The sequence below is a fragment of the Sander vitreus genome, chromosome 14, assembly GCF_031162955.1.
Source record: "Sander vitreus isolate 19-12246 chromosome 14, sanVit1, whole genome shotgun sequence".
Taxonomy (NCBI): Eukaryota; Metazoa; Chordata; class Actinopteri; order Perciformes; family Percidae; genus Sander; species Sander vitreus.
The window spans coordinates 16,850,938-16,869,158 of record NC_135868.1 but is presented as its reverse complement, the minus strand read 5'-3'; the positions used below and the strand labels follow the sequence as shown (position 1 = coordinate 16,869,158).

Here is an 18,221-nt window from a genome sequence, read left to right as displayed (position 1 = left end):
CTTTGACCAGTAACCTATGACAAATCGACTTAATTGAAACAGCCTGTTCCACGTTGATTTCTCCCTCTCTGAGTAGGACAATGAATCTCCGAGATGAGATTCAGTCACAAGCTGCTCGGAGGGAGGTTGCGCCACGTCGAGAGAATTTGGTCAGCGGAGAGTCTTTATTGAAGCACTCTGTCTTCTTGGACAAGGGGCAGGTCAGATTGAGTGCCAGGCCAGACTCATTGTGCAGATTGTGTTAGAGGCCAAACATATTAGCAGAAAACTAGATAATTAAATATTTATGACTTGAGCACTGCGCTTAAATCATGAATAATAATGTTTTGCCAAACAGGAAAGACGCAGTAATGTGGCATTGTCTTCACACCAGATGTGCAGAGGTTGTAACAACGGTGTGTTCTAATCCATGTGAGTTACACAAACACGTCAAAGAATATGCATAAAGAGAAACAGTCCTACCTTGTGAGATGCAACAAGAAACGAGACTGACTGCATTTTATTGGATGCAGAGATACATTGTGCTGCACTGTGAGTCTGCACTTTATTGAATGCATTATGTAGTACTTACTGTATCATATACTGACCATATGGGATGGCTTAAAACCACTCTTCTGCCTCTTTGCAGTCTCAGATAAAAAGATTACATCCAATGTGAGCCCTCTAATGTAGTCTTATCGAGATGCATAAGTCACCATAACTCAATGATGGGAACTGAATATAGGAAAAAAAGAGAAGTTTTGTTTGTTTGCCTATGTTCTGTTATCTGAAAAACTAGTGTTTAGAAATAATTTATGCACAGTTTGAACTGTTTGGATGTTGAAACAAAGAACAATTTTGACTTGAGTCTGTTTACTATCAAAATCTACTTCTACACCTAATTGTTGTCACACTGAGTCAAATAATCAGTTTGCTTTCTGTTATTTTTGTATCAGACCTACTTGCCTTCACAGCCTATGTACTTCGTCCAATTAAAATGTAATGGAGGAACCAGGCTGTCATTTAGGCAGAGAGAAAAAGAGATATTTCTGCTGGGTGTGTCGCTCCAGATTATTTCTCAGGGCGGACAGGGCTCCCGTATTAATCCTCCTACTGCTGAGTGGAGACAAGGATGAGCTGCAGGACTGTCTGCTATACACTGTTCATTCCCTCTGAAACACACACACCCTGGGCTTAATATCAGGAACAGTCTGTAATCACTGACAGAATTAAAGGGAAGTGGCCTCATGTGGCTCAATTCCGCTGTGCTCTGTGATGTAGTCCCATATCCTGTCCTGTACAATGAAACTATAACATTATGTTGTGTATGACCTCTGTTGAGCTATATCAAAATGGTTCCCAAAGTAATGTAACATTAGAAGGTCAAATCTTACCCTCTAAACAGTTCTGTGTGAATGTGTGGAGACCAGTTCAATAACCATGAATTATTGAAGTCATTGTTCCTGTTTGCCTTCCCCTCCTGGCTGCAAGATTGGAGGCAGTCACATCTTTGTGTCACCCATCATAGAGAGAAAAGACGTGGAATCTAATTGTTTGTTTTGCTTTATTTACTAGTCTACATTGGTTGAGACAGTGTAGGCAAGGCTGCTATCCATAGGGGAACTCAGGGTCAGTATAGGCTACCATTTTAATATTACCACATTCTTAAAAAGTAGTAAACAAAAAGCTGAGTCTTTAAACGTAGCTACACATCTTTATAAGCAAATTGTTAAAATTGCATCACAGAAAGTGTTTGGTGAAATCCTGCTATTTACAATTGACCTTGTGTGTTACATCAGTTAACACATATTTAACCTTTCTTGAAAGCTTAATGTTAATCTTCTTATTACTAGCCTATATATAGTGCTTAGATTACTGGTAAAACAATAAAATGCTGTTTAGATTTTTGGGTGAAAAGAGCAGTTGAAATGGATTAAACTCGTTTCCAAAAGTAATTTCATGATTTATGTGAAGCACTTGAACTGTTTTTTTGAAAGGGCTATATACAAATATGGAGACATGCCTTTCCTTTGCCTAAATCTTTAATGTTCAAGAAAACAGAAGTTAGATGGTGTCAGACAGAAGTTCATGATAAGATGAACCAGCTAAACAAGAGTAAACAAGTCTCGTAAAAATGTAAAGAAGGAGTTACACACTTTTGTCACATAATCAACGAACATGTCAGTGTGCTTCTTGTGCCTACAGGTTAAACTTCACTCATAGCCTACCTGTTTCTGATTGGAGGTCATTTTTAATTATAACTGACCTAAAAAGTATAACATCTTTACATATTAGCCTACTCACAACGTATTCAAATATCAAGGTGAGTCCTTTTAATACATTTGATTAGTTTTACAGTGAGAAACGACTCGGTTATGTTATGGAGTCACGCTTGTTAACCGACTCCAGAGCTGACAAAACAAAAGTAGCCTAGTGACTTCTTTATTTTAAAACTGGATGAAATGATCACCGTTCACTCGTTAACCAGTGACTCAGTGAGAGCAGCTGGGCTCCCATGTATTCATGCATCCTCTGTCTGGCTTCACCAAGCCAGCCAGCAGACGGCAGAAGAAGAAAAGAGGAAGTGGAAACATCAGCACTATCTCTACGGCAGAGGAGAGACGGAGGGACAAAACACTGAGTGACATATACACACACACACACACACACACACACACAGTCACAACACACAAACTCCGGACATCAGCGCTTAATAGTGGAAAGAAGTGTCCTCGCTTCGTCAGGTTTGTCAAACCACGCTCTCTTCTCTTGCACAAATGTTGGTGTTGAGCAGTATTTTAGCTTAACTTCCTTCGTGTTTTGTGTTAAATGTTGTGGATTCACGATATTTAGGGTCCGCTGCGTTTAGCCTCAGCAAGCGTTTCTGTGTTCTGTGTGTTACATTGCAGCGAGACAATACTGTGTTTCTTCTCGCCTTTTCTCTCTGAATGTCTTTCTTGCCTGTCTTTACTTTTGTGAAGTGGCCATATAGCTAGCGGCTTTGGGCACTGTTCTTTTTAGTGACATGTCTGATTAAAGCACCGCAGCCCACTCCGCTTTCACACACACGCATAGACACATTGAACTGCAGTGAAATCCAACTAAATTAGTCACCGTGCTCTTTTACTTGTGGCTTGTTAAACAAGTGCGCGTTAAAGCTGCAAGTTGTGTTGTTTTTGCAGCAGATATACTGTGAAGACGCCGAGGCTGCTGCAGCTCCCCGGCTTGTTTGTACAGTGCATGTTCGCTTGATGCAAAAAGTGGTGCGTTTAAAGATGCCTCCGTTTTCCCCACACTGCTAATTAAAGAGCTGCTTTAACGCTGTGTGTTGCAGCACAGCATGCGTGGCCACATCGTAGGCCTGTGTTTAGGATAGGGGAGAGAGAAGGCTAGAGAGCATATGCGGTGTTTGAGCTCTGTACTCGGAAAAGTTAAAATGTCAAAATGCATTATAATCTGGCAACAGTTCATCCGTTTATCTGAGGTCTAGTACTTAACATACCTCCTCCCCTTTCAAACCTGTAGCCTACATCAGGGGTTCCCAAAAGTTTTCATGTGACCCCATAATTCCTGTACGTTAGATCAGGTCAGTGTTTCCCAAACTTTCCCAACCCAAACCCCTTAAAACGAAGCGATAAACACTTGCGACCCTTAACACTGTTTGCATAGGTGTTTGAGGTGAAAATAGTAAATGGATTTACTAATTCACACTTTTGTTTCTGCGTCGTTATCCTAATGATTGTTGCAGTGCCCCTCAGAATTAGCTTGCAGCCCCTCACTCTATGGAACCACTGCATTATAGACCCTCTGTTTGAAAATATTGTGTCCTATGTAGCTCTCTTTTGTAGACATTTTGTTATTTTTATTCTAACAATATCCTAGAAATATTAACGCAATACATCAGTGCTTTACAACCAGTGGTAGGTGTACGCCAGGGGGTACTTCTGCTGTTACCAGGGGCTACATGGAAAAACTGTGGAGTAGCTCACAACTAATATGAAAACAGATTTGTTTGAAATAAAAATATCCACATTATTGAGGAAAATAAATATGCAAATATGATTACAAATTGGTGTAATGCTGAATTTTAGTACATTTATTGCCACAATAACCTAACAGCAATGACAGGCCAAGTTTCAGCTAATTCATGCTGCAATTAACAGTATTTGAAATATAGTCAACAAACTAACAGAAAAGTCTAAATTGATAGCTAAAAGTAAAAATAAATGGTTGAAAGTGTGAAATCTAGTCGTAGTACAAATGTAAACTCGACCAAACCTACTAAAAAAAAAAAAAAAAGAGACCAAAGCTAAACAGCGATAATTCCAGGATTACTGTCTTGTATGGTTTGACATGTGCAGCCACTGATCTATCGCAGCCGCTGTGTTTTCTCTGTAGTGAAATATTTTTTTTTTTAACAATTTCATGAAGCCATCCCATCCATTGAAAGGGTTCTTGGGAATCACTCTGTAGATGACACATGACAAAAAAAGAGCCCCTGATCGTCCGTAGACCCCACTTTGAGAACCCTTGCTCCATATTTCCTCTGTGATCACAGCATTGGTTTGTGGCACACAGCATGCTTCAGCTCTCTCCTCCTCGCATCAGTGCAGCCTGGGGGCTACGCTGTCGTCTTCTCTCGGTCCCTCTGCCCCTCCAGGCGGTTTCTGATGGAGTGAGAGCCGGTTTACATGCCCTGTTAGCCACCAAAGACGTCCCTGTTGCGATGGAGCTGCATGCGTGCCGGCATCACCGTGTCAACTCCACAATTAACACAGGCAAACATAGCCTAGATACAGAAGCACAAGCACAGCCATGAAGCCATGTTTCAGGCACAGACATACGGACAGTTCTTAAGAGCTTGTCGACAAGGGAATGTATGGGGTTTTGGTTTCAAGTGCCACTCTGGGAGTATCATCGAGATAAAAAGTTAATTGTAGTTATGGCATAGGATATGGAGTGTTATTTGATGCAAGTTTCTATCAGGGTGACGCATACTTGAACTGAGAGATTCTGTGTTGCATTGTGAGGTTTTGGCCTATACAAGCACACTGTCTATGTGACTGTAGTCGATAGTGGGTTAGAGATTGATGTTTGGTTTTGGATTCAGGTCTGGCACAGCTTTAGCAGTCAAGGAAGAAACGCAATTTTCAACTTATACTTTGGAGCAAACCACTAACTTTAGCTCACTCTCCCATTAAACTGGTATGTGAAGTTTAGTGTGTGCACGGCGTTGGCCAGTTGCTGTCCAGTTCAGAACTGAAGCGTGCCAGAAGCGTTATATTTCAGTTTTACAGCCACCTGAGGGACCTACATGTCAGAAGGAATGCACACACATGCGGAAAAAAAGTTTTATTAGCCACAGCAAACCTCCATTTCTTGTTAGCTGGCTTGCCCAAATAAATATTTCTTTATCCCTACAGGGTCTTAAAAATCAGCGATAGAAATGGTGTTGCAACACTAAAGTAAATGAAAAGTGAGAAGGTAAAATACGGCAGCCTTGATTTGCACCATAAGTGATGGAATTAAACTTTAGCACTTTGGTGTTTTGTTTAAAATCGTGGAACATAATCCAGGAAATCAGATTAGTGGAAAGAGGCAGAGATGGAGAGGCTGCTTTAAGTACTTTTTGGGAGAGGATGGGAGCCTGCCCTACCTTTTATTGAGTTGCATCACATACGAGATCCTGGTTTTGTATCTGTTTGACACTGCCTACTGTTTGGCATCCTCTCACCACCTCCTGAAGTGCAACCTTGTCAATTTCTGTCTCCTCTCGCCTGTCAGAGCCCCCTCCCTTCCCCTTGCAGCTTGTTATCTCTGAGCTGTTTCTCTCATTAGCTTACTCTCTTTACACTTGCTTTTTCTCACATGCTATCTTACTGTCGCTCTCATTTTTGCATCTCTCTATCCCCGTCTCTTCCACTTTCTTCTAATTTGCTCAATCTCACATTGGAGAGCACTGACTCCACCATCTACTTTCTCACTCTCAGTTCTTGCTCCCTGAGGGAAATGGAGGTATGTAAATTGTTTTCTCTTGATGTATGCGCGGCCTGCTATCTGTCCATCTTAATTAACTCATTTCCCCCTTTTTCTCCTAAAAGCTCAGAATTGCAACATTTAAGTGAGACCATAAACGTCAGGGCCCAAAGGTTCCTGTCATCTCTCTGTCCCTTTCTATGTCTTTTGGTGCTAACATCCATTGAGAATGCCTATAGAAGAAACTACTTGCCATTTAATGTACTGGTATCTATGCTTGCAGTACAAACTGGTGTACGCCTGTCCTTCGGCAACTTGAGGTTAGATTAATTTGCATTTCCAAATGGGATAAATGTTGCCTTGCATAATTGCTCCCTGTGGTACTAAGTTAATTAAAACAGCAGGTAGGTACTGAAGGTGCGATGGGAAAGTGCCAGACAGACATGGTGGGTGAGAAGAGATCTCATAGGTACTGCTGCCATGTTCTGTTCTTTAGTTGACTGATTGTTGCCTTAGGCTGAATTCAAAGCCAAGCAGCTCTTTCACGGGGTAAAAAAAGAAACTGATCAAACTTGTTGTTTTATGACACACAGTGATCTTGTAGCAGTTGCACATGGGAATACGCTTATGAATGTATTCAACCTATTACCCTGTGCTTCTATAAATGTATATGTTTTGTTCCTCGGGCACCGAGTCCATCCATTTTTAGAATATTAATCAGTTTAAGAGGAGAGCATCCGCAGGCGTGTTTTTCAGTCCAAGTCTAGACTTCATGCGGAGTGATCAGTCCTAGATGACCCAGAAACTGATATAGTTCTCTCTGCGTGCTTGCTCTGCCCGCTGCATTCCAGCTGTGGTACTGCCGCAGAGCTCTGTAAATATTGAGCGAGAGGTTAGCCAGCTCTCTTGCTCTTTGTGCATTTGTGGTGTTTAGCATTTCTCAGCTAAGAGCCGCTCAGCCTCTGAGCCTACTGACCCAGTAGGATAAATGGTTCAGTAGTCTCTCCTGGTCTAACCAGTATATCCTCACTCCAGCTGCGTGAGAGCCCTGAACTGACTTTACACTTAGAGTTTGGTTCTTTTGTAAGGATTGTCCAGTTGTGTGCGGGTGTTAGGGTCTACTAACTAGACCATATACAGCTGTTGTAGTAGAATTGTGTGTATGCGTCAGTGGTGTTAACATCACACCGTGTATAATTTATGGCACGTTTGCACATTTGCTGCAGAGATCTTGCAAATTCCAGTGCTGTGTTGCTGTGTCAGTTTTTTTATTTTTCTCCAAGCCTTGGCTGCATCATTTTCACAATAGCTGCATGCTGGTGTTTTAGTATGACCCAGGTGCTAAACAGCTGTAACCTAATTATAGCTTTTCCCTTGTGTGTGTTTAGGTGGTGTGTAATAGTATGGGTCATCACTTGATCTCTATGTTTCTGTTCATATATGGATTGTTGCTGTCAAGCTCTCCTACTTGTCCATCACGCCATCCATCTATCTGTACATCTATGCAGGGTCTTGATCCGTGCATCCATGAGTTTGTCCATCCATACATCTGTTGCCTTTTTTCCCTCTTTCTCTTTGTCGATGAAAATATGATAGTGTGTGTGTATGTGAAGCACTTTGAAGTCCCCTGAAGCATATATGTTATATATACATATATGTTTTTTTTTAAGCAAAACCAACGTAGGAAACTAGATTCACTGCTCTGCTGCATGTAGATTACAATAACAGTAGTGCATCCCTAAAAGTGCATCCCTAACTATTACATTTGCCCCAGGCACAACTTATAACCATTTAACCATCGAAATCCACAAAACCATCCTGATAATCTGAAACGATTGCATGAGAGTATTTGGAGCAGAGTCCTCACTGCATGCCACAAAAATGGGGAAATAGTCACTCCTCAAATTGATCTGAAAGATCCACATTCCCATTAAAAAAAAACAAACACAGAAAACGTCTTCATTCACCTCTTTTATTGCCATAAGTATCATGAGAAATGCCTTGATAAAATAATCAAAAGGCAGTTGTGGTCTCGGCCGGTCTTGAAATAAAATCCTGAGTCCTCTTTATCTGAGACAAAGCTGACTAAAAATGCAGTTGATTCCGAGATGAGACCGAGACCTTCAAAAAGTGGTCTTGGAACCGGTCTCGAGACCAAGACCGATCTTGAAGTACTACAACACTGCCTAGAGACGGTATCCCTATATGCTAGTAGATCAACTGTTTCTGAAATCAACCAGCCAGTCTGGCACCAACAACCATGCCTTGTTCAAAGTCACTTAAATCATTTCTTCCCAATTCTTATGCTTTGTTTGGACTTGGATATGTTATGTGTGTCACTCAGCCCTTTAGGTGGTTGTAATAGTATGGGTCATCGCTTGATCTCTATGTTTCTGTTCATATAGATGGTTGCCGTCAAGCTCTCCTGTGTGTCCATCAGTCACTTGTTTGTGAGCTATGAGTCACATGTTGAAGCCAGGGTCCAATCAGAGATCAGCCCCATGTTGTCTCTTTGCATTGCACAGGTGCACGCACAATGATGATCTTGTCAACGGCGTCCCACGGTGAGAGTGGACAGCACATACGCATGACTGGAGGTTCAGTGAGGTGGGCCGGAAATAAAGCTAGCCTGTTTCCTGGATATGGGAAGATACATTTCCCACTTGTTTGGTTATGGCTGCAGCAAGCTTGTTCATTTCAGGAAGACTTGAGGGTAGACTGAAGAGAGAGGTGCAATACCATATCTAAACATATTTCATAATTAATGCACCGGGCTGAGATTAAGGATTTGAACCCATTCTGTCACGACGTGCAGGCCTCTGCGATGTCAACGTGCCGCAGCAGTATTTTCCGTGAGACTAGTCAAGGCTACCTCAAGAGCGAGGGGATTGAGGAGGAGTGGAGGGCCTCTCATAACATGCCAAGGTCACCTGCTCGCTCGTTCTCTCTGGCTGGGGAACTGCAAGCCTTGGATTGAAGGTGTGTTGCCTCTGCTTTATGTCAGGGCTGCCCCTGAGTCTCTGAATAAATCAAAACAGAAGGACATTCAAAAACAAGACACTTTGATATCTCCCTCTCTCTCGCTCTTCCTTTTGCTCTCATACTCTGTCTTCATGTCTCCCTTGTAAGACTTCACTAGCTGATCCCCGTTTTCCTTAATTTCTCAATATTGTCCCACATTTTCATACCCTATGTCTATTTTTCTGCCTCCTCTCCATTTTTCACTTGTATGTTCTCACCAGAACTTTCCATCTAAATAACTCTCTATACACGTATTGCTCAGTTCCTGATCCTCGCTGCCCACATGTTGACCAGCAGCAGTGTTCAACAGAGCATCTGGAATATATCGGCATACACGCGGCTCCAGTGGTCGTCTCTCCTGTTGCTACTTTTAAGCTTAGTAGCAGCCTGAAGTATGTTTCTGTTGGCTCCAACCAGCCAGTAGAAACAAGCCATAATCACTCTCACACCCTGACACTGTCTTTCATCACCTGTTAAATGTGATCTGTGGCTGCTGTGTAATTCATCTGGAAAACAACCACTGCATGCCATGAAGAAAACTTTTAGGTCTACCAAAGCCTTGCTCAGGGGTGTTTTGATGCCCTCAAAGGGTCAACAGGTGAAGCTTAACCAGAGAGCTCATTGGATAGCTCATATCTTCTTTACTCTCTGTGCAAGGAGTGACGTTTCAACTTGTCCTTGTTTCCAATTTTGTTTTCACAATATTTGAAAAATGAGTTTTTTTAAATGAGTTTCTTTTAATTTAAGTTTGTTATCGGGCATGTCAGACAAATAAATGGATGTTCATAAACGCATACAAACTCATTTCATCAATCCTTTATTTGTCTCTTTTCTGCCTGATGAAGTTGGGAGCTGAGTAATTGCAACAACGTATGAGGCTGTTGACTCACTTCAAACCAATATTAGTAAAATGAGTATTTCTGTTGTGAAGACACCATAGGACAATCCGTTTGAGATTCTGTTGCTTTTTGTGGCCTGAGCAGATTGCCCATCTGTAAACCACCTGCCTAACCCGGTGTCATCCTGGCTGGTCCATGCTGGCTACACATCAGTGTTTTCCATTTCCTGTGGATGTTGCACATTGTCAGTGTGCCCAGCCCTTATCTTCTTCCCAGCTAAAAAAAAACAAAAACTGAAGAATAACATGGTTCAGCTTCGCTAGGTTCAGCATGGCTCTCTATTGAGAGAAGAGGGGTATTGTAGTGGCGGACTAGCTGGGTTTAATGTTGCCTTCGGGGCTTGTTGCAGTGTCTGTTCTTTTGTTGTCTGGAATGGAAGCTTAACACACTGTATTTTTGTGTCTGTCCAACTTGTCTGGTAGCATTTTTAAAGCCCAGACAGTGCCATTGAAGAACGGCACAGGAAATACCAATGGCAACTGGAGAGATACCGGATGCATTAAAGTCTTCAGACGTGGTGAAAGTTTGTTATATACGAAGCAGGAGGTTTCAGAAGTAGATGTTTAGTACAATTGAACACGCCTCTTCTGAACAGAGGGTGGAAGGTGAGCCACTTCCTGTAAATATCTGCATACTGCTTATGAACCAATCCATTTCCTGTTGACAGAAAGTGTAAAGAGAAAGGTCAAGACGTGCAGGCACAACCCAATGTAATGTGGTTAGTCGTTAATGTTTTTCAGTATGTAATACAGGACGAGCTGACAAGAGAAACATGTTGTCTGATGTCTGTTTCCATGTACTCAGTGAGTGAATGTATGAGAGCTGCTATGCACCGATTACATCATCCAATGACATCGTACCCACAGCAATGAATGCCTGGCCTGAGGAATGCCCTCCACTTGTGTTTCTTTTACCCTCTTGCCCCCCCCCCCCCTCCCTCCTTTCGCCGTCTCACTGTTTCACACAAATGTGGTTTACATGCAATTAACCCATAAAAGGCAAACGTTATTTGAATTCTCTGCTCCAGTCCATAAATAGCACGACTTCAGCCCCATTTCTTGTTGCTGCCTTGGTACCACAAGCGAAGCCCCCACCCACTGTTTTACTATAACTTTACAATAATAAGGCAACCACGAGCAAAGCCTCAATGAATGGCCTCGAAGGACTTGGGCTAGGCACGCAGGAGGCATGAAAGTGTTTTAGCAGTGGCCAGTCACCACACTGCTAGGGTGGAGGCCGAGCTGGCATTGGCACTGGCTCGTGACTGACCTGCCAGACAGGGCTGGAGCCTGTCAGTGGGTAAACATAGTGAAGGGAGGGCATGGGTGTAGCATATGGTTAAAAAAAGACGCAGGGGATAAATAAATAATAGGAAGGCTGTGGAGAGTGGGAGGCTGAGGGCAGTGTTTAGGGGTTAGCAAATTAATGGGTGAGCCCAAAGATTGGGCATGGGGCATCTGTCAGGAGAGGGGAGGGAGTTGTGGTGAAATGAAGTGGAGGCAGGGCAGAGTCTCAGTAGGCAGGAATGAGCAAAAGAACAATAACACGCATCTGTGTGAGACCGTACTCTAGAAGAAAGACAGAATAGAATGGAAAATATTTTGAATATCCAGAATATTATTTGTAGCAAGCATGAGCTCATGTCTTGTGGCTGTGTGCAGTGGTGTGATACTGATGAGCCGTTGGTGGTGGTGGTGGTGGTGGTGGTGGTGATGATGAATAACATTGTGCCTCCAACAGTGCAGTCAGTCAGTATGGCGGATAGGCAAAGAGCACCCAGCAGGGAGGAAGAGTGTTTTGGTAAAGCTAGGTCCTGAAGCCACCCAAGATGTGTGGCGGTGGGTGTGTTTGCATGTGTGGAATTAAGGGTAGCTTGATGTATAGCCACAGCTGGGGGTGCTGTGGGAGGGGACGGAGAGACAGCTGGCAGAGCAAAGGGTGAGCGTAACGAGGAGCGGGTGTGACAGCCACAGTGACTCCTTTGTTCCCACTCACTTGTGCCAGTCACCTCGAGTAGATGGCTGATCTGTGAAGTGACTGAATCCTTTCACAGCACCTAGACCAGATACACAAGCTAGCATTACACTAGCTCTCTCCTCAGCGTGTGTGAATGACTCTATACCACAGAGAGCTGGCAATGGCAGCAGGAAATTTCAACAAGATAGCCCAAAACCATCTTCCGTAATGTCAGTGCACCCGTAGAGCACTTATTACGCTTGTGATGATAGTCATCAGTGTGAACATAATTGTGGCGCCTGCAACACTGAACAGAAGCCTCCTCGCTATATGCTTAGGTAATGAGTGTTGTTGAGGGCCTGTGTTGTCTCCTGAGTTGTGGTTTAATAAGGGGAGTTATGTTTGCTCAGCGCTGTATGTGTGCAGCGGTCCTGTGTGGCTTCTGGATGAAATGCTATGAAATGCTGCTACTGTGTGTAATTGTTGCAATTACATTATAATAATGTATAATTTGTTTTCAACCAATGTCATAATTTAGAATTATATAAATTACATTTAGTATTATTTAGTGATTTTATTTGGTAAGAATAAAGTGCTTTTATTTTGAAATCTCCGCGCAAGGCCTTTTGGGACGCTCGTGAGTTAGAGAGTCGGCGAGCTAACAGCAAGCGAAGCAGCAATTTAGTGCTCCGATAAAGTTTTAAGATTGTTATAGCGGATGTCAGCGATCTAAGGAAACCTCAATTCCCTTGTGTACAGCATGCAGCCAATGAGGTATGTTGTTTTGTGTCTGGTGAACGTTATTTTACATGCTGTGCATGTCATTGTATGTTCATATTAAGCTAATGTGGTCTTTATTTTCTCGTTATACTGTGTTTAGTTTTCACGGTGGATTTGGAGAAGAAGCTTCAAATAAACCTGTAGCAAGAAAAACACTTGTCTGCCAGTGCTTCGAGGGAATTATGGTGTGCGTCAAGTCTTTGAAGATGCAAGGTCACTAGAGACGGCTTACTCCACCTTTGCTTTTATTAAACCTGTCTGGTGTGTGTGTTCACATGGGCATTTATCTTTCTTAGCACGTTAATTTTCACTCCTTAGAATGCCAGTAGCCTGTAAATCTCTCTCTCTCTGAAAGCTCTACACTAAAGCGTCCACTCTCATACCGCCATTTAGCGTTCCAGTTATTTCTGTTTTTCAGTTCAATAAGCCTTTTCAGCTCCTGACTTCTTCCTCTGAGTATCTGAACCATTTAGTTCAAGTAGGACAAGTAAAAATAGCCACAAATCAATCCCAAATGTTCTTGGGCTCTTTGCACGTCTCGATCTAGGCTAGAACACCCCAACAGGGGATAGATTGACACAGCATTCAAAGCTGGGCAGACTGGCACTTTAGAGGAGGCCATGTTCATTAAAAATGTGACTGGTAGGAGTGATTCGGGCCTTGACACACTTTAAAAGCCATTAAAGAGGCAGTGGCGGATTATGGTTTGTTGAGTTATGATGATGATATAACCTCTTGGTTATTACATGCTTCAGTGGAGATGTTAATCCTCTGAGCTATTGAATTTAGCTAAGTGGAGTCCATGTTTCCATTAAAATATGTATATGACGTGTACACATTGCAGCGGGAGTTCACAGCAGCACACATTATCGGTAGCGCAGAAATGTCACATACTTTAAAGTGACAAGAGATGGCATTGAAAGACCTGCGGGGCTAAAGAGCAACATGTGTTTATCAGCAGGCAGGCTAAAGGCAATCGTAGATCTTCAGATAATTTTTTTAATGTAGGGTTCATTCATATAATTTTCCAGCTCAACTACAAGCATGTTACACAATGTGTGTGTGTGTGTGTGTGTGTGTGTGTGTGTCGTAGTGCATGCTAAGACTGCATGTTTAAACAATCAAGTTACCACAACCATTGATAATGGGATCCCATCACAACCATACTACTACTAATGCAACATTTCTAAGAATTATCAATTCTGATTTCATCTAATGTCTATCACATAGCATATCAAAGCACTTCTACAGCAGCAGTGTTCAGTTTTTGTGTGTTGGCCCTGTCCTTGCAAGGCACCAAACGTATCACAAACTTTTTGTCCATTGGAGTTTCATGGGAAAACCTGCACTGCAATGCACACACTTCGAGAGAATATACACCAACATCCTGTGTGTTCGACTGTATCGGCCCTCCCTGATACCAGAACGTCTGAAAGCAGTCCTGGTTGTGTATGTTTGTCTAAGCGCTGACCGAATTGAAAGCCTGGCCTTGGTGGCTCAACAATCATTTGCAATGGAAATTCCCTGACCCGGGATGCCCGATCCTTCACATCCCATTTAACTCGATGGAGCACGTCAGCCCTGCCAGCACTGTGAGCAGAGGGAGTTAAGCTGCTAAAATGTAACCGAGCAGGTCTGAAAAAGCTCTCCAGTCATCAGCTAACCAGTAGCTTCTTTAAACCCCACTGAATGTAGGTATAACTGTTATCCTTTTTTTCGTGCTCTGTTACAAGAAAATGCTCAGTGTATAATGTAACGTTTTGTCCAGCAAGCAACAGTGGCTGGTGGATACCCTCAAATCGTCTGTGTGATTTGCCAAATTGAAAAATTCTTTTTCACAACCTCCATGGTAGCGGTTTCCAGTGCTAAACTTTACCATACATGTATCTATAAAAAATATATATATATTTACTGTATAACACTATTTCACAGTTAAATTTAGAGTCCCCCAAACTCAAATGTGTTTTGATTATTGTTACGTCACTGGGTGTATGTGCAGAGTTTGACAAGTCTGTTTTCACATTCATCTGCTGAAGGGGAAAGTTTCTTTGTGCTCACCCTAAATCTTAGTTTAAGATGTGTAGGTACGAGCAGGATTTTGTGACATCACAACTAATTTGTAATATTTTGCAATATGTAAGTTGCAGAAATGTGATGTGGAGACCTTGAAACCTCCAGCCCACACACACACACACACACACACACACACACACACACACACACACACACACACACACACACACACACACACACACACACACACACAGAGAAGTAAGCAATATTTACATATTCATAGATTATTGCTTTTTAATAAGGGAGAAAGAGTAGATGTATTTTTAATAATTTTTTTAAACTAGGTAAAATGAACTTTTTTTGTGGAAAAAACCCCACATCTGACAAATTCCAAGCATAGTATTTTTTCTGTATTATTATGTAGTATGTATTAGTATGTATACATCTTAAAGGTGCCCTGCCACACAAAAACGTTTTTACTTGTATTTTTTTTTAGATATGTTAGGTCCATATGTGTTCTGTGTTATGTCGTGAATGTGAAAATGAACTGCATCCTCCTCTGTCAGCTCTAGCCACTGAAAAGAAATAAGTGGAGAAATCAGGCCAATTACAAAAGCTGGTCATTCTGAAGTGGTGGTGCCTGAGCTCATTACCATTCATGAGCTCGCCCAATTGCACTGGGTAAAGGATGCTGATAGCCAGGCTCTCATTGGCTAGCTGTTAGCCAATCCGAGTCAAGCAGCTTATTTGAATATTAATGAGAACTGGCAGAAATCGAGCTGAGTCTTCATGCAGGCTTTCTATACCACGCTAGAATGGCTTGAATCAAGGTAACCAAGGCATTTTGGTAGTCCATGGTAGAACTTCAGACATTATCATACCACAACGTAATGAAATACATGTGGCAGGGCACCTTTTAAGACATGTCTGTAGGGGAGTGATGCTGCAGCCTCTTCAACAAGATCAATGAGTGTGCCTGCTCAGACTTCATGTTCGAACATCTTGCATCATTTCTTTCTAATGACCAATTTTCAGTTGCATTTTCCTATGTTTGGTGGGAGCATAGGTAGGTAACGGGGACAAGGAGATGAAGCACTCATAAAGTGAACACAGAGTTTTTCTTGTGGTATTGATAAGTAGGGTTGGCGACTGAAACGCTGTGCCAATAGGGCACCAGTTCCGACGTAAACGGTAGTAACGAGACCGAATAAGAACAAAAATGTCGGTGTCTCATTTTGGTGCCTGACTTTTTATTTTTTTTCAGAAGCATCGCTGCACGGGACGCTACATTACCGTTAGCTAGTAGCTGGATTAAACACAATGGTTAAAATGCTGACAGCTTACGTTAAGCGGTGTAAAGTGTGACCGTATTTCCCTGTAGAGGATTCCAACACTGGGACTTAACAGTCCGCAACTGCCGTTGTCGGTAAAACAACACAGACGGTGCGTTTACTTGAAACTCGCCAGCCTTGTGGTGCATTCAAAGTTATTGTAAAATACCCTTTTCCCATCTGGGGCTTGTTTTTGTCGTTTACCAGCAATTTACTGGTGAAATAAGTCATTGTAAGTTATTATTACATTATTAATCTATCATTTAATTTTGACCATATGGCCTTAGCAATAAACAAGCCGTTCTTTAATGTTGCCAACTGTCATTTTGTGCTCCTTTTTTATATTTTATATTATATACATTATAAATATATTTATATATATTTCGGTTCAGGCACCGTTTAGGCACCAGCACCGTTTTTAAAAGTATCGTTTTAGCACCGGTATCGGAAAAAACCCAAATGATACCCAACCCTATTGATAAGGCCCTGGTTTCAATCCCTCCATCTGTGTTCATTCATTTTGAAAAGAGACGTGTTAAACAAAATGGGTGGAACTAAGCCTTTAGCTACAGTATTGTTCTTGCATAATCCTCACAGCTCTATTCTGGGACTTCCACACAACTCATGCCTGGTCGGCAGAGTGCTCTGCTCTTTTTGTGGCTCTGTGGGTGTGTGTGCAAGTAACTTCCCAAAGCACCTGCCTGTTTGGTTTTCAATTAGCACACAGAAGACAGGCAATCATTATCTTTCTCATGGACAGCACTAATCCAGTTAAGGGATGGAAGTCCCTCAAGAGCTGTATTTGGTTAGCTGGGATGTGATAACCGCTGTCTGTGTTTTATGAATAAGAAGCCACGCAGAGGGGAGTTTTACGCTTGTTGTCATTTGCTTGTGGTTGTGTGAGCATCTTTTCCATAATAACATTTTGGCTGGTACTCCTCCCGCTGTCTGGGGTGTAATTTTAACACTTTTGAGGAAGTGGGATTACAGCCTTTTTTTCGTTTCTAAACTCTTGGTAGAATCGAAAGATTTGTGCTTAACCCTTCTGAATTGAATGGTAAGGACAACACAGTGAATGACACTGACGAATTTCTTCCTTTTTTTTAAGATCGCTTTTTTCTTTAAAGAACTGAGAGTATAGCAACTTGATTTGCCAACTGCTGCTTTTGTAAGGATTCTTTTATATATATATATATATATATATATATATATATATATATATATATATATATATATATAAGTTTTTATGCTCCAGACTAGCAGGCATGTGGTGGATAAAACATGCCTATCAGACATGTAACACTATGTTGGAGAAGAGTTATTGATTTGCCCTGCAGTAACACAGTTTGATTAGTTACACAATGTGAAAACTGGAGCTGCTCATAACTGTCTGTTTTTTTCAATGAAGGCCAAGCTACATAACATGAAATGTTAAAATTGTGTTTTTATAGACAAAGGCAGTTTGTCTTCTCTGAAATGAGAGAGAGAGAGAGAGAGAGAGAGACTCTGATGAGAAATGCTCAAGGTCACTTTATGATGGAGGCGTTTTTCTGCATGTGAGTGAAGAATTCAGTGCTGGTCCCTCCTGATGCTACGCCTCCCGCCACCTCCAACACACACAGGCTTCACAGTTAGACAATGGGACTATAGACCGGTTTCCATGACTTCCCTCTCTAACCAACCAAAAAGCACCATTCATCCCCGTCTCGGTCACGGGACCTAGAAGGGTTTTTGTGTGGTCCATCCCCTCTATACATTCTCACACACAAACACAAACACACACAGAGGGGTCCAGTGAACTTTTTCAGGATGGCTTGTTCCTTGAAGCGTGGCCCCAGAGGCTCCAGTCATTGTCTGCCATGATCAGTAAGGGAGAAGCTCTGGTCAAACTCATTTTAGTTTACACACACACACACACACACACACACACACACACACACACACACACACACACACACACACACACACTCTGCTGTTTTTGAAGAATTGCACTTCGATGTTGTGTTTCTCTACATCACAAACGATAGTTATGTATTGTAACTCTAGATTCTATGAGTATAGGCGTAGCCCTCTAAGGGCTGTTGCTATTGGGGTGTTAATCCCTTTGCGCATGCGCAATAGTGAAGACTTTCTTTCCCGCCCTAGTGCTCAGCGCGGGCCTCAACTACGTCCGCAAATACTGTATATTACAGGAGCTGAATCGTTGCTCTGCTCCCAACATCGGCATTTTCTTCAGCCAATGTCAGTGGGGCAGGTGGCCCGAACC

At 42.2% G+C, this 18,221-nt stretch overlaps 1 protein-coding gene across 1 annotated transcript in view; it reads left to right on the top strand.

Moving 5' to 3' along the window:
• Nucleotides 1–2,594: 2,594 nt before the first annotated feature.
• The window catches only part of elmo1 (engulfment and cell motility 1 (ced-12 homolog, C. elegans)), a 101,719-nt gene continuing 86,092 nt past the window's right edge, over nucleotides 2,595–18,221 (top strand). The window contains exon 1 of the mRNA XM_078267285.1: nucleotides 2,595–2,723. The gene's annotated coding sequence lies outside the window, so the exon portion shown is untranslated. The remainder of the gene's footprint in view (nucleotides 2,724–18,221) is intronic.